Source organism: Spinacia oleracea, chromosome 1, assembly GCF_020520425.1.
Source record: "Spinacia oleracea cultivar Varoflay chromosome 1, BTI_SOV_V1, whole genome shotgun sequence".
NCBI lineage: Eukaryota > Viridiplantae > Streptophyta > Magnoliopsida > Caryophyllales > Amaranthaceae > Spinacia > Spinacia oleracea.
The window spans coordinates 108,158,730-108,173,880 of NC_079487.1; positions in this window are offsets into that span (position 1 = coordinate 108,158,730).

A 15,151-nucleotide genomic window follows, 5' to 3' on the forward strand; every position below is an offset into this window, starting at 1 on the left:
AAACAACCCCATTCTGTTGTGGTGTTCCACTGCAGCTAGTCTGATGTAGGATACCCCAATTGAGCATGATTCTTTTCATATCACCCTCACATAATTCTAAGGCATTATCAGATCTTATGCAAAGTACTTTACAAGCAAATTGTGTTTCTACCATTTTGAGAAAAGATTCAATCACAAGCACTGCATCAGTTTAGATTTCAAAAGATGTGTCCATGTTGTTCTAGTAAAATCATCCACAATGGTGAGAAACATTGTACAACCATTATGTGTCTTGTTTTTGTATGGACTCCAAGTATCTAAGTGTATCATTTCAAACATCTTAGTGGTCTTTATACTACTAATAGGAAAAGAACTTCTAGCTTGTTTAGCTGTTGGACAGATTTGACATATGCTAGCATTATTGTTAAAAGAAGTTAAAATATCAATAAAATGCTTCATGTTCAGAAAAAGCATATGCCCTAACCTTAAACGCCAAACCTCAGCTTCTGATTGTCTTGGAGATGCAGCTGTTAGACATGTTGTTGTTGAGGCTTTGATGGTTTCATCATGTTCTGTATCAACACTGTAGAGGCCATATTTCACACTACCAAGAGAGATTTTCATTAAATGGCTCTAGATATAACATTTGTCAGCAGTAAATGAGACAGTACATTGATGATCTGAACACAACGTTTTTACAGACAACAGGTTGTATTGGAACTCAGGCACATGTAAGACACCTTTTAATTGTATATTTTCATTTAGAGTGATTTTCCCTCTATGATGTACTGCTACCCTTTTTCCATTAGTTATAGTAATGGACTCACCATCTCCTACTGGCTCATAAGTATCAAACATGTTCAGACTTGCACACATATGCTCTGAAGCTCCATTGTCTAATAACCAATTAGAATGTGAACAAGTAAGGAAACAATAAGTGGTACGTCTGCCATAAATGCATGGCTTGAAGCGTCTCCTTCCTCAAGATGAGCATCTGCAGTAGGCGGTTTCTCACTATGTTGCTTGTTTAAGAGGCTCAACAGTTGTGTGCACTGCTTAGGAGTAAGCTAGAAAACCAGTTGGTTGTGATTGTTCTCTATCATACTACTGTTATTGGTATTCTGAGATCATATCATCTGCATATCCTTCTTCAGAGTATGCATCAGCTGCCACTCTTTTGTCATTCTTGAAGCCTGAGAAACCTGGTGGAAAACCATGCAATTTAAAGCATCTCTCTATATTGTGACCACTCACTTTACATTGATCACAATAATAGCTTGGTCTTTTGTAAACAGTTTTGTTTCCTCCAGATCCAGCAGTGTTGTTGTACTGAAAACCATTTCTACCATATGACTGTTGTTGGCTTGTTTCCCTCTGTAATTGCCTCTATTCTGGTAATCATTATACCTCCTCCGATTTTCTGCAAAAGTATGACTCTCATGATGCTGAATTGAAGGTACATTGAGCTCTCTCTGCCTTTCTTCTTGAGCCAGCATTTTATAGGCATGAGAAATGGTTGGTAGAGGCTGCATCATGATTAAGTTTCCCCTTGATGTTGCTAGATGGTCACTCAACTTCATGAGAACTTTCATAAGTCTATGATCCTGTTGCATCTTATAGATCTTCTGTGTTAAATTGCAAGTGCACATATTACAAGTACAACATGGCAAGGGGTTGGCTGCACTCAACTTATCCCAAATAGACTTGATCTCAGTAAAAATTTCTGATATATTTTGTGTTCCTTGAGTAGTATCAGAAGCTTGTTGTTCTAAAACAAATAATTGAGGTCCATAAACAAAACCAAATTAAATCTCTCCTCTAGATCCACCCAAATTTCTCTAGTTGTATTCAAATACATCACACTCTTGGCAATGGTTGTGTCTAAATTAAATAGTAATCAGGATATCAATCATCATGTCATTACACCTCATCCAGGCTAAATATGTAGTATCATCAGTATCAGGTTTGGAAATAGTTTCATTCACAAACCCTAGTTTATTCTTAGAAGACATGGAAATCATCATGCTTCTTGTCCAGTCTCCATAAGCTTCTCCTTCTCCTTTAAACTTCACTGAAACCAACTGATTTGCAGTATTGTCTATATATAGGATGTAAGTAGAAAGGGCTAGATAGATGGATCCTGATTGGGTGGAAGTGGTGTTTGTTGTGCCATATTTTTTTTAATTGAAGAAGAATCGGACTAAGGTACTAATTCACAGTTTTGAATGTAGAATTACCAGAAAAATAGCAGAATCTCGGAGAAAAAGTAGCAAATCTATCAATAGCAAGAATAGATTGCTAACAACAAACAACAGTTTATACAGATTTCGATAAGAGGATTAACAGACCTCAAAACAGTGATGAACTCGGATTTTGAAGAACATAAATGAACTTCTGAATTCAGCAAAGTTTGCTGATTCTGGATCTTAAGCATTCGCTCTGATACCATGTTGAAATCAAACAAATTACTGATAATAAGAACTCGGAATTTTGGTGCTCAAGCAACCATTAAAAAAACTGCAAAGAAGCTTATATTGAGAGAGAAAGTTTACTGATAAAAATTAGGAGTAATACTCTCATAATCCAACAAAAAAGAAAGAGCTAGCAATATATACTACTCTACTGCATTGCTATCATAACCAATCAGCAAGCAAGATAAAAACTATCAACCAATCATAAACATCCTAGTTGGCACTATCTGACAAACTAGTTGTCATAAGCTGACAATATAACTAAATTATGTTATATGGGGTGTAATCCAGTGTGACCAAATGCAGCCTTGCAGTGGTGAGCTTGTCTTGCTGGTGGAGCTTCATCAACTGTTGTAGTATAACCAACAATAACCTTGTACACATATATTATACTTCGATTGTATATTTTAATGATATGGAGTATATGCTTAGAATTATGTCGTTAGTTAATGAAAATATAATAGTCGTTTTAGAATCTTTCAACTTGTAAGGTCAACTCTAACCCAAAGACTCTGGTCATGAACAAGCATAATTTGCTAATTCAAACCCAAGAGTGACCGACCCCACAACAAGAAAATATTATTTATTGACGAGATTTCCAAAGATCAGTTTAGACGGGATCACAGGCTCGTGTGAGAGGGGTCATTGTAATGGACAAATCCCGTCCCAAAAAAGGCAATCGACAGATAGTTGTCAAGACTTTGTGTGATGAATTATAACGGGTCCAAATAATTTGTCATTGAATAACTCACAAAAGGGACGGGATTGAGCTTGTTTTGTAAAAGGTAGTGCCCGAATGAATTTGAAAGTGATTTTATAAGTCGTAACTGATACTCCCTCTATTTCTAAATACGCAGTAAGCTACACGACTTGCATCTGCAGGCCACAAGAATACCTCAATTATCAACTAAAAGAAAAACAACTGGACATGGCCAGGAGAACTCAGTTAATTTGCTGACATGCAATAAGTAGTACAAGAGGGATTATTTCAATGAAGAATCATTCTTTGCTAGTTAGTTGATAATATGACATATTTCTATCGAGAGAAGATTTACGTGGCACATATATTATACTGAGTTTATAAACCGGTAACCGATCATCAAATACGAAAAGTCAAATTAGAGTAGACTAGATAATCGTGTTATCTCGTCTTAGCAAAATCTCATGTACAAACTTTTGTATAAGGCGGTCTTTCTTGTAAGACCACCTTATAACTGAGTTGGGCTCAATTCTCACGGATCAACACGCGGATCTTGGGTATTCGGGTTCACAGGCGGGTCTGACAATTCAGATACTATAAAATCCTCTTTGTCCATTTCTTTTCGTTTTATTTGTTAATTATTTCTCTCTCATCAACGGGACTCTCTCCCTCTCCGCCTCTCCCTCTCCTCGAATTGCCGCGCCGCCGTCGTCGTTTGTACCTCGCCGCCGACGCCGTCGTCTGTACCTCGTCGTCGCCATCCGTACCTCCGCGTTGTTGAGGTAAATCTTCCATCTCTCTCCTCCATCCTCCATCCTCCTTCAATTCTTTAACTCTTCAATTCTCCTTCATTCCATCCTTAATTATTCTCTCCATTTTGACTTGCTGTTCAGATCGGTGGGCCAAAGGAAGGAGAAGAGCCGCGGTTTCGCCGTCGAAGTCTTTGTCTCCTAGTTTGATTATTAGTATCCGGCGAGCCACCGCGTGACGGCGATTGTGATGGTCGTTACCGATGTGGATTTTCCGTGAAAGATGCTTCATCTCCGGCAATTCCTCTCGTCGCTGCTGCATCCAAGGTATATCTCTCTCTTTCTATCCTCACTTTGAGCGTCCTTTTTCTTTCAGTTCCTTTTCCAAATTGAAATCTAAACCTTAATTGAATATCCGATTATCTAAATAAGGAATTCTGGCGTTTTATTTCAAATCAATTGGTTTCATTTCTTTTCTAGGGTTTATGTTAATTACTAATTGCAATTAGTGATTCGGTTCGAGTTAATTAGAATTCAGTATGTCAACTTGAAGATGTTGAATCACAGTAGTATTTTTCAGTTGTTGAATCAGCTGTTACAGTCTCATTTCCCTCATTTTTTGTTTGAATTTTGCGTGTACTAAATAGGAGTAATTGTTTCTGTTGAACGATTTAAGTTGCCGAAGCCTTATGAGCTATGCGGCAGAGTCTACTGTGACACCTGCCGCTTTGGTTTCGTGTCTGCAAAAGAATTTCTTACTTGGCTTAGTGCCTTAATGTAGTTGTTGCTTTTGTTTCTTGCTGTTGCGTTTTTTTATGTTATTTTGTGATATCTATTCTGTTGATATCTGCAGCTGAGGTTTTTGACACAGGAGCCACAGTTCAGTGGAGCTGCAATGACACATGAGCCACAGTTCAGTGGAGCTGCAATGACACATGAGCCACAGTTCAGTGGAGTTGCAATGACACATGAGCCACAGTTCAGTGGAGCTGTAATGACACATGAGCCACAGTTCAGTGGAGCTGCAATGCCACGACAATTCTGGTACAAGATTGGTTTTCAGAAACACAACCAACACGTACTCAAGGTGCACACTGTGATGTAGTGCTGTGAGCCTGTGATGGTCAAGAATCCCTAGCCACACCATTGAGGTCCGATTTATTGTCACAGGCTTCAACGGCATGAGATCTTAAGGCCGCCACGCTAACAACATTGTTATTGATTTATTTTATGTATTTTAGAAATGATTAAATTGGTTTTAGTTAACAATACTTTTGTAATATTTAGTTATAAATTTTATCATTTTGTTACATTCTTTTGCAATAAAGTCGTTTTTTCTTTAGTTAAGAATAATTATGTTTTAGTTAAGAAGAAATTCATTGTAGTTAAAGTTAAATTTGTATTAGTTGAAACTATTTTTTGTTTTAGTTATGAATAAAGTCGTTTTAGTTAAGATTAAATTTGTTTTAGTTAACAATAAATTTTTGAGGTTTATTTATGATTTAATAAAAAATTGTTGTGATTTTATGAGTTTAGTTAAGAATAGTTTTGTTTTAGTTAAGAATAATTTTATTTTATTTAAGTTACAATTGTTATAGTTAAGAATAGTTTCGTTTTAGTTATGAAAAATTTTGTTGTAATTAAAATAATTTTGTTTTAGTTAATTTGAAATTCAATTAGTTAAGCAATATAACCAATTAGTTAAGTACTGGAATTAATTAGTTAAGCAACAAAATCAATTAGTTAAACACTATGACCAATTAGTTAATCATTGGAACTAATTAGTTAAGCACCGTGACCAATTAGTTAATCATTGGAACTAATTAGTTAAGTGATGCAACCAATTAGTTAATTAATGAAACTAATTAGTTAAGTAATGCAACCAATTAGTTAAGTAATGAAACTAATTAGTTAAGTAATGCAATCAATTAGTTAATCAATGGAACTAATTAGTTAAGGAATTGAACCAATTACTTAAAGAATAGAACCAACTAGTTAAGCAATGGAACCAATTACTTAATCAATGGAACTAATTAGTTAAGCAATTGAATAAATTAGTTAATCAACGGAACCAATAAATTTATAGTTATAAAGAAAGTATTAATTAAGCCTGGAATTCAATTAGTTAAGCAATAAAAATAATTAGTTAACCTATTAAACCAATAAGTTAATCAATGGAACCAATTAGTGAAGATTGAATTCGTTTTAAGGTGGAAATAAATTCTTTTTAGTTAATAATAATTTTGGTTTGGTTATGATTTTTTTTGAAATTTAGTTATGATTTTCTAAGTTGAGCCTGATATTCAATTAAGTTAAGCATGACATTCAATTAGTTAAGCAATGAAATTCAATTAGTTAAGCAATGAAACCATTTAGTTAAACTTGAAATTCAATTATTTAAGCTATGCAACCAATTAGTTAAGCATGACATTCAATTAGTTAAGCAATGAAACCAATTAGTAACTTGAAATTCAATTAGTTAAGCCATGCAACCAATTAGTTAAGCCTGACATTCAATTAGTTAAGCAATGATATTTAGTAGTTAACGCAATGAAACAAATTAGTTAAGAAATAAAACCAAATAGTTAAACCTAAAATTCAATTAGTTAAGCAATGAAACCAATTAGTCAAGCATGACATTCAATTAAGTTAAGCATGACATTCAATTAGTTAAGCAATGAAACCATTTAGTTAAACTTGAAATTCAATTAGTTAAGCTATACAACCAATTAGTTAAGCATGACATTCAATTAGTTAAGCAATGAAACCAATTAGTTAAACTTGAAATTCAATTAGTTAAGCTATGTAACCAATTAGTTAAGCATGACATTCAATTAGTTAAGCAATGATATTTAGTAGTTAACGCAATGAAACAAATTAGTTAAGAAATAAAACCAAATAGTTAAACCTAAAATTCAATTAGTTAAGCAATGAAATCAATTAGTCAAGTCTTACGTTCAATTAGTTAAGCAATAAAACTCTAAGTGTATTAATATTTAACTTAGAGGCTGTCTAAGGGACTCGAATATTCTGACCTGAATATCAATCATTCCTAAATCTAAGACTATTTGTGTCTATATCTGAACCGTCATGCCCATATTCACTTGTTGAACCGAAAAAATGCCAAAACAATAACAAAAACGTCACGAGAAATAGCATAGAACCATTTTTTTTTACTAAAACCATGAATAACAAAGTTCACCAGCTCATACAAAATTTCAGAAACAAAAAATTACTCAAATGCAAAAAATATAACTAAAAACCATTTCGTAACTAAAGATAAGAAAATTATCACTAAAACCATACAATTTATCACTAAAACCATACAATTTATTACTAGAACCATGAATAACTCAATGGAATTAGAACACAACTGACAATTCTTCACTCCTCAGTTCCTGCTTCTAACACCCAACCAGATAAAAATAACATTATTCTCAAACATTAAAGCTTCATGATGCTACCGTCGCCGTCGCCGGCCGTCGTGGTGTCGATCCGAAGACTCGTCTTCTCCTTCTTTTCTCGTTGTTCCTTGCAGCAAGCTTCCACCAACTGCACCTCCACCACCTACTTCTGTCATTTGACTCTACCGCACCTCCACCATCTTATCGAAACCCACCGTCTTCCTAGCAGCACTAGCCGCATCTCCACCACCGTCATCGCCACCTCTTGTCATATCTACCAAATTCATCAAAAACCTAAATCGCAATTCAACAAAATCAAAGAAATAAAACCGAAAACCTGAAAACTTCAAGCGGAATCCATGGCCGCGAGCATCTATGGTCGGCGGAGAATACGAGGCGGAGAGGAGGAGAGATCGAGGAAGGAGAAGATAGAATGAAGGTGGCTAGGGTTTTGTAGGGACGGCGACGAGGAGGTAGTGCTTGAGTTTTGGAGGAGAGAGGGAGAGAGGGGGCTGAGATCCAGAGATTTTTGGAGGAGAGAGAAAGAGGCTAAGAAGAGAGAAGGGGAAAGTGAGAAACCAGACAAAAAAATCGATTTATATCGCGCGTGAGCCCACGCGCGCGTGGTTGTCTCACCTGGTCTTTCCTACACGCGCCTGTGAGGCGGTCTTACCGAAAAGTAGCTGAATCTCATGTGCTTGAATTGAAGAAATCTACTAATTGATGATAAATATATTTTTTTATACAAATTCTTGATTCATCAAAAGTGTTGGTATCATACTTTATTCGCATCATCTTAAATTTCTATACTATTTAATTATTAATATTTTTAATTGTATACTACTAAAAGTTATAAATTGGATATTTTGAAAATATATATACAGATTAACCCAATAGCAATTAAAAAATACGATTTTTTTCTTTACGTATTACGGTATTGATAATAATATAGTTAAAGTTTATAAATAAATAGTATGAAAAGTAAAATAATGTATCTATTAAAAAACGAAAAAACGGTTTTTCCCTTCATTTAAATATTATACAACGTAGTACTACCAATAATGTCACCCAACAACGTACGTACACACATAGCGGGATACATGTCGTATGAGCTGAGAGGACTGAATCAAATACAAGTATACAATAAAACCGCCGGCAGGACATTAAAAAACCACACCAGCCGGCCTAACGGCCGTCCGTCCGGTAGAGGATTAGTAGTATAAATAGCAAGTGTTACATATATTGGAAATTCATCCTCCCAAACAATTAAAAGAAATAAGAATTACTAATAATTACTAGCAATGGATAAAAGAATCATGCAAGCCTCCTTTTTCATTCTGCTATCAGGTTTTCTTCTCATCCTTTTAATCTTCAATTATATTGTTAATTTTATATCACGTATGTATTTATGTGTAGTCGTGTACGCACCGATAAAAGTTCGATAATTATTACTCTATATCGATATTTTCGGAAATTTTGTCATAAACTACCCTGTAAAAACTGGTTTCTATGAAAAACTAGTTTATATAAAAAAATGTTGTAATTATAAACTACCTTCTTTCCTTTCATTTCTCTTCATTTTCTCTTAAAGTTTGCATTCTTCCTTAATTTTCTACATTAAGTTAATTATAAAATAATTTTATGCATAGTATAATAAGTTAGTTTTTCACAAAATTGGTACTTATAATTAAGGTAGTTCATGACAAATAAATTTCATTTTTTCCATAATTTTTTTCATTTTTACTTTTAGTTTGGAAGTCGATCACACTTTAATAAGTAGGACGTATATATTTTCATACTATATAGGTATTACTTATATATTGACCTTAATTTGATATGGAAATTATAGTGATGGTGGTCCAGCTAATTAGCTTGAAGGTGGAAGCTCAGATGTGTCTAGAACATGATTTTCCATGTGACCCTGTGGAAATTATAAAGGGTACATCTCCAAAATGTTGTGGTGACCTTATATGCCATAACATTGGAGGAGATGAATTTGTATGTGAAGAAGGACCTTGCGCGGGTGAACCTCAGCATGAATGTGATCCTATTTTTTTCCCATGTTGCCCTTTGACTGGGTTGACCTGCACAAATAACATATGCCAGTGATTGTGAATTCCATTTCAATTCTAAATTCTTATCTATGATGCACGTACATTCGACTACGGCCGGCTTCTCGTAATTCAACTTTATATTATATGTTTGTTAAATTTCCTTGTGGTCTGTGACTTGGATAGTCATGGCTTGGAGTGTACTTTGGATTTTGTTTTGTTATACGTGTGCGGTTGCGGTGTGCCAATATATGTTTGGTCCGATGATACTAGCTTTAATAGGCAACTATTAAACCTACCATATTTGTATGTACTCTTAAGTCTTACTAGAGTGCATTTACGTAACAAGATCGAATGAATATAACTGTTTCTCTTCTTTCTCTTGTTTACTTCGTTTGTCCCTACTATACGTGGGTAATCGGTAATGGACTCGCTTATATATGCATTATGCATACATATGCGTTGGAAATTCTTGTTGAGAAAACAAAACAAAAGAGTGAAATGTGTAAAGTGAGAAATGTCCTACATTGCTAGAATCAACTAATCTATCTATCTATTATCTATACCTAGTCTTTAAAAAGGAAGACCATGGATTTTTAGATTACATGTGTCATCCTCATCTCTCACCATTAAATTGTTCTTTTTTTTCAATTTTTCCTTTTGCTATTTATTATACGAAGTATTTTCCGCTTCAACACGTACCCCTTTTCCAGTTCATCTTCCTCATTCAACATCAATTCATCATTTAATTCATATAACCTCTTCCACTCCATCTCCCTCTTTAACACTTGATATTAATTAACCATCTAATTTATATATTTTTCAACTTTCAAATTTTACCTTTATATAAAACATATGTTTTCACTAAAATCACAAGCACTCGACAAAATTAGTACTTTAAAAGTCCGCTTAACAACCACTATATAATTGCCCATTCATTAAATGGGCTCAGAAGCTAGTTTCTTAATTTATATATTGGGGTATGGGTATGTTTTTTGTCTAATAAAGCAGTAAGGAGCCTTGGTGGACACACTCACACATGCATGTAGGCTGGCCAGGTTGAGCTCGGGCGTTATGATGTGCAGGTGGGCTGTGGGCCTACCTTCTTTTGCGGAACCCTTCCCTTTCCGGGTTGACCATTGTTACCGGAATTATGATTGTTACAAAATTATTCCGGAACCGTTGCGAATTGATTAACCTTAATAAGCATTATTCTATCATTATATTTTAGCCTTCAATGTGTAGCGGTTCCCATTGATGGTCATTATTCAATATCCATTTTGACTCTTCATTTCCCATTCTTGATATTATAAATCTTCTCGTTTTCGTACACCAAAAGAGATATATACAAAAGTGTCCATACACATTGATCTTCTCATTGATATATGAGCAGATAGCCAATCATTGATACATGAATTACGTAAGCAGCTATCGAATTAGTGTAGCTCATATGAACAGGTAGCTGAGATAAAAATAGAAAAGGTAAAATAAAAAAATTAATTATAATAAAATTAAATATTATAGAGAGCTACGTAGTACGAAGTATAATATTATAACCAACCAATGGAAACTTTGTAATTAGAATTTTGATATGACAAATTTAGCTAAACCACCTTATAGCCATCATTAAAGTTGCTCTTACTAGTGTCGACTAATAGGTTGTGCTGTGCATAGGGGTGGCAATGGATCGGGTTTGGATCGGGTGAGCTAAGGCTCAATCCGCATCTGTCCATGACATTTCATCTGTCATCCAACCCATCCATCATCCGTAAAATTCTTCATCCACATACGATCCATCCATCATCCACGGGTGATTCGGGTGGGTCGGGTGAGAATCGGGTGAAATATATTTGAAGATATATAAAAACAACTTAAACTGACACATATTGCAATTAGGAATATTTAGTCCACATATAGTCCACATATAGTCCACATGAATATTTTTCTTTTTGAAAAACCATAGCATAACTTTTGCAAATCTTTAGATTTATCTTTGTGTTATCCTAGTAAGGGAACGTTACGCTTATGTCTAGTATAGTTTTATTTACAATAAATAAATATATTATGAAAGTAATTGATGATAAATTATATCATACAAATAATGTAATAGGTTGATGGATCGGGTGGGGGGTAGGATGTACCTTCATCCATATCCGACCCACCCGTCATCCGATCCATCCATCATCCGATCCATCCATCATCCATCAACCATCCGCTTATTTTTGGGTTTTCGTCCATATAATCTGAATCGGGTGGATGTATATCCATCGAATTCGGTTGAAATTACCAACCCTAGTTGTGCATCCCAGTCTACAACACTGGCCTCCCAAAAAAATGCCCAAAATCCAGGACCCCAATATCTTAGTTAAAGAATATTTAAAGTACATTTTAAACTGATGTAGCTGCTGTGACATAGTGGTATTTTATGAGGGATAGCCAAACAACAGCAAATTATCGGAGATTGAACCTTTGTAAACTCTCGCCAGACCATTTTTTTTGGGCCCTTAATTACAATATCCGCTCCAGACGATCTAACCAATCCTAATATCACTCTTTCTTTCTCTCAATTTTCTCTCTTTTATTCCAGTTTTACGTACATTTAAATGGAAAATTTGTCAATTACTACCTAGATTTGTAGGTACTTTGCGAATTACTCCCTAACTTGTTAAAATTGTAAATTACTACCTAGGTGTTTAGTTATTATTATCAATTGCTACCTTAGTCCAATTAGTCCACTAATGATATTATAATTAACATTTAATTATAATTTAATCATTTTAATTAATAAATAAACATTTAAATCCAAAAAAAGTCTCAAAATTAAATCCCAGAAATTACCCAAAATTAAAAAATATCCAAAAAATCAAAAAAAAATTGAACTTTTTTTTTTCGGATTGTTGTTTTGGATATTTAAAAAATTAATTTTTTTTTTGGGTAATTTCGGAAAAAAATTCAAAATTATAAATCCCGAAAAAAAAATTGTGAAAATATTTTTTCCAACAAAAAAATCTCAAATATTTTTGGTAATTTCTAAAATTTTTGTTTGAGGGAGTTTAAATTTTTTTGGTTATTTTCGGATTATCTTATTTAATTAGTTTTGGATTTTTTAAAAACTTTTAATTAATTAATTAGAATAATTAAAGAATGATTAACAATTGATTATGATATAATTATTGACTAATTGACCGAAATATAGGCTAAGGTAGTAGTTGGCAACAATAACTAAATACCTAGGTAGTAATTTGCAACTTTTAACAAGCTAGGTAGTAATTCGCAAAGTCACTAAACACCTAGGTAGTAATTGGCAAATCTTCCTATTTAAATATCATAAAATTCATTCTCTTGATTGCAAACTGTTGGAATATGGTGGATTGCTCGATTAAAAGCATGGTTTAATTATAATTTAATTAGTAATTAGTAAATGGTTTTCCATTCGAGGGACTTGGATCATTGGTAAGTTTTGGTTTTCTATATGTGTTAATATTTTTTTTTTATTATTATTTCCATTTCTTTCAATTCTCAATGTATTCTTTTTTAGCATGTAGTGGCCCAAAAAGAATAAAATTACAAATCAAGAAAAAAAAAAAGATTTAGTACATACAATTATGTATATTAAAATTTTAAGGGTCCACTTTCATACTTAGCAGTTATCACATGACCTCCATATCGTATAAGACGGCCCTGGCTCTTACTAAGTACTAACCTGCTAGCATAACCGTTAGATGAAAGGTCTTGCAATCACCCGCTTGCAAGGCATTTGTTAGCAATTTCAAGGCATGATCGAAAGCTAACGTTCTGAAAAGGAAAAGGATGTTGAACGTAGTTCAAAAGATAGTTATGTTTAAAATGCTGAAAGCAGACTTATTCAACTTACCCTAGCTTTCAAATAAGATTTTAAGTCAACGATCAACACATAATTTTGTCAAATGTTGCTTACATGCCATCGTCCAATTAACACTTCAACCAATCAATACCTCAATACCTAGTATTTAAAAAGGATAACCATATATGATTAGTTGGCACGTGTTACCCTATCATATATGATTAGTTGACACGTATCACCTTACCATATATGATTAGTTGACACATGTCACCCTCATATATCTTTCATCCATAAATTTGTTTTTTTTTTTTCAATTTTGCATTTTGTTGTTTGTAATACGAAATATTTTACAGCTTCTACACCTATTTCACTTCATCTTTCTCATTAAACATCAATTCACAATTTAATTCATATATTCATTCAACCGCTTCCACTCGGTCACTCCATCTCCCTCTGTAACACTCAAATTAATTCACCAACTAATTTTTTTTAAAAACTTTCACCTCTATATGACTCATCTATTCCCACTAAAAACGCAAGCCCTCGATAAAATTAGCATTTTAAAAGACAGCTTAACAACCACTATATAATTGTCCTTTCATTGAACGGGCTCAAAAGCTAGTTAAATTTAGTCAACATCCACGATACTCCGTAGTTAAATTAAGCTGCACTACCATAATACGGAGTAAAACAACATATTTTGTATGGAGTAGTACGTTGTAACATGAACAAACTTCTCAATAAAAAGAATGCAACTAAGATAAAGAAACTCCATTAATTTCTTCATTCCTTTATGTTTCTACTCACTTCTTATGGTCTCAATCGCAAATTTTGTCATCTCAAATTATGTACTCGGTAATAGCTAGTGAAAATCATGAAAATTTTGAATATAATCATTGTGAATAATTTAAAAAATCTCACGGGATAATCAGTGGCGTATCCAGGATTTTGAAACAGGGTAGACACAAAAGTACAATATTTTTTTTTTAAAAGGGATACAATAAAAATGACAATTTGCGGAGTACTAATTATAATGTTTAAATAAAATTTATCAATTCACCGTTCACCGTTATTTTGTAAATTCTAAGATTTTAAAGATTATACAATATAAATGTATACGGAGTACTCCCTGTTATAGAGCAAATAACAAAAAAAACTTTAAAAATATACGAAGTAGAAATTAAAAATCAAATATGACGTGCCACCCCCCAAAAAAATTGAATTTTAAATACTTGGCCAACTAAAATAAGGTTTATATATATAATATGCAACAAAGAAACATGAAGGCAAGATGTTGGAGTGGTTAGTGAGGAAATCTAGCTATGTAAATGTCCAAATTGGTCATGGGTTCAACTCCCTATATTAAACAAATTTGTGTTTTTTTTCTTTTTTTAATTACCCTGTCCATTAGAATGATTTTTCAATTAAAAAGCAGGGTAGACAAATACAGTAGATCCGCCCCTGGGGATAATATCTTTTATTATACACAAAACTTACAAAATAAAAAGTCAATTATATTTATATTTTAACCAATAAATATTGTTTTGTACTTGTATATACTTCAACATTGAAGAACGGAGGAAAAGTTACTTAAAAGAGAGCAAAAATGAAGGCAAGAAGAAAGATCGACGTGGATAGTGAGTGTGTTAGTGAGACAGAGAAAGAGCATGGTTACCCTAAGCTCTTGTGCTTGACATGCATGGATTATGGAGCTCACATGGTTTGCCCATCACTACAATTTCTCCCTTATTTTCTCTCTCCTCAATCTTTGTCACCTTTATTGTTCTACCTTTCTCGGTTTTTAAGCCAAACATTTTACAACAATTTGGTAAATTCAGTTTTCTAGCTTTATTTTGCTCTTTTTATGTCACTTTATTTGTAACATGTACGGAGTACAAAGCTAGTAGTTTTTCTTTTCTGTTGGCCGATGTTGAATGAGAGAGTTTAAAACGTAATTGTTTCATATGCAACAAT